The sequence below is a fragment of the Myotis davidii genome, unplaced genomic scaffold (genome assembly GCF_000327345.1).
Source record: "Myotis davidii unplaced genomic scaffold, ASM32734v1 scaffold1889, whole genome shotgun sequence".
In the NCBI taxonomy this organism is placed as follows: Eukaryota; Metazoa; Chordata; class Mammalia; order Chiroptera; family Vespertilionidae; genus Myotis; species Myotis davidii.
The window spans coordinates 117,793-121,064 of NW_006300207.1; positions in this window are offsets into that span (position 1 = coordinate 117,793).

The window sequence follows — 3,272 nt, forward strand, 5'->3', positions numbered from 1 at the left end:
CTGGCCAGGCACCCAAGCGGGACCCCCACCCTGATACAGGACACCCGTCAGGGCAAACCAGCCGGCCCCCACCCATGCACCAGGCTTCTATCCTATATAGTAAAAGGGTAATATGCCTCCCAGCACCGGGATCAGCGGAGTCACGAGGCCTCCTGGCACCAGGATCAGTGTGACAGGGGGCAGCGCCCAAACCCCCTGATTGCCCTGTGGCTCTGTGTGTGAAATGGGCAGGACCACAACCTCCCTATAAGCCCTGCTCTGTTCCTGACAGGGGAAGGCGCCCCAACCCTCTGATAGGCCCTGCTCTGTGCCTGGATAGGGGAGATCTCCCCAAGCCCCAGATCACCCTGCAGCTCTGTGTGTGACAGGGTGCGGTGCCCCAACCCTCCCCCCCACCACGGTCCCTGCTCTGTGTGTGATGGGGTAGGGCCATAACCTCCCCATTGGCCCTGCCCTGAGTGTGACAGTGGCAGCGCCCTAACCCCTTGATCAGCCCTGCTCTGTGTGTGACAGGGGGCAGTGCCCCAACTCCCCTATCGGCCCTACTCTGGGTGTGACCGGGTGGAGCTCCCCAACCCCCTGATCAGCCATGTTCTGTGAGTGACGGGGGCAGTGCCCCAACCCCCTGATTGGCCCTGCTCTGTGTGTGACAGGGGGTGGCGCCGCAACCTCCCCATTGACCCTGCCTTGAGTGTGACAGGGGGCGGTGCCCCAACCCCCCAATCAGCCCTACCCTGAGGGTAGCATCGCAACCTCCTGATCCGCCCTACTCTGTGCATGACAGGGAGCGGCGCCCCAACTCCCCAATCGGCCCTGCTCTGAGTCCGACCAGGGGCTGCACCTAGGGATTAGGCCTTCCCTCTGCCACCCGGGAGCAGGCCTAAGCCAGCAGGTTGTTATCTCCTGAGGGGTCCCAGACTGCTAGAGGGCACAGGCCGGGCTGAGGGACCCTCCCCCTCCACCCCGAGTGCACAAATTTTTGTCACCGGGCCTCTAGTATTTATATAACAGAAGCAAAATCATGTTCTAATATTCTGAAAGCTCTAATAATTCTTCATGAGGAAATATGAAAACAGAATGCTAACTAATCACTTTGGTAAAAGTCAGATCAAAAGCTGGGTTAAAGAAGAGTACTTTTCCTCCTGTGACAAGCAGAGATGGAACATACCAAAGAAGGCACAATTTTCTGAAAATTATAAACAGTTAGCCTCTGGGTGGAAACCCATCCAGTATATATATATATATTGACGCTTTCTCTGCAGTGTTTTGCAGATTTTTTCCCACATTGAAAAATCATTTGGTGTCACTCAGAACCAGAGCCAGAGTCATGTGTGTATTCATTTTTACTAAAGTATGCTCATATTTAGAAATAAAATGATACTGAGTGCTAAAATTAAGAGCAAGAATGCCCTGCCTTCTGTACAGCTTGCCCAGTACCACTCCTAAAGAGGTAAGGATTACTATTAACTTTGTTGGCAATTTCTTCTGAAGGTGACCTCCACTTTTCTAAAATTATGGGGTTTTTGTCCATCATTCTTGCTGAAGCAATTTTACCTATACACTTCATCTGATTGCAGATGAAGGTTTAATGTACCTAAAATCCCCAACAACAAAGTGCTATCTCTTTTTTAATTCCTCTATCAATTACCATGTGACTTTAGATTATACACACTTGCATTTTTCTCTTTTTCTTCCTAAGTCCCTCTGTGATGAGTTCCAACAATCACCTGACCTTCTAACAATTGAACAGCAGACAATGCCCTACCTCTGGGTGATGAGCAAATCAAAAGTGAAGCCCACGCAGTGCTTTCAGGCTCCTGCATTCTGAATCATAGATTCCCTGAAACGTGAAAATTAGATTCACTATAGATATAGTTACCTACCTTTAGCAAGTTTGTAAAAAGAAAGAAGCATGAGTCCCCACTTACTGTCAGGGGGTCAGGCAATGTAATCTCCATTGGGGCAGCCAGGTGCCTAGCTCAACACCTTGGTGTTCTAGTAATAAGAAAGGAAATGAGAAATACCAAGAACAATTAGAAATATTTGTACCTTCCTTTCTCCTAAGTTATCTTAAGCCAGTGGTTCTAAACCTGTGGACCGTGAACAATGAAAATACATCCTGCATATCAGATATTTACATTACGATTCATAACAGTAGCAAAATTACAGTTATGAAATAGCAACGAAAATAATTTTATGGTTGGGGGTCAACACAACATGAGGAACTGTATTAAAGGGTCGCGGCATTAGGAAGGTTGAGAACCACTGAATAGTCCTAGAATATAAGTTTCTGAAAGGGAAAATCTTTATTATAAGGAGTTGAATGAGAATGTCACCAACATGAAAAGGAATCAAGAGGAAATGAAGAACGACATAGCTGCAATAAAGAACACAATGGAAGGCCTCAACAGTAGACTAGAAGAAGCTGAGGACCACATCAGCAAATTAGAAGACAAGTTAGAAAAAAACACACAAACACAGCAGCAACTGGAAAGAAAATTTAAAAAGCAGGAGCAGAGCCTAAGGGAGCTTTGGAATAACACAAAAAGGGGTGCCTAAAGGAGAGGAAGCAGAGCAAAGAATAAAAAACCTGTTTGAAGAAATAATGACAGAAAATGTCCCTGATGTTGGGAAGAAAAAAGCCACACAAGTCCAAGAAGCACATAAAGTCCCAATTAAGATGAACCCAAAAAGACCAACACCAAGACACATCATAATTAAATTGGCAAACACCAATGGACAAAGTGAAAATCCTAAAGGCTGTCAAAGAGAGGCAGAAAGTTACCTCCAAGGGATTTCCCATTAGAATATCAACTGATTTTTCAACAGAAACACATTAGGCTAGAAGGGAATGGAATGAAATATACAAAGTTATGCAAAGATATGAACCCCAAAATACTATACCCAGCAAGGTTCTCAATAAAAATTGAAGATGAAATCAGAACTTCACAGACAAAAATGGGCTAGGCAAGTTTATTACCACCAAGCCAGCAATGAAAAAAATGCTGAAGAGACTGCTGTAAAAAGAATAAATAGAAAGGGAAGAAGGAACACAGGCATAAAGAATAAAACTGGTGACTAACAAGTACCAATCAATACTAACCGTAAACATAAATGGATTAAATGATCCAATCAAAAGACATAGGGTAGCTGAATGGAAAAGAAAATATGACCCATACATTTGCTGTCTACAAGAGACCACCTCAGAACAAAGGGCTCACACATACTGATAGTGAAAGGGTGGAAATTTTTTTCAGGCAATGGAAATGGAA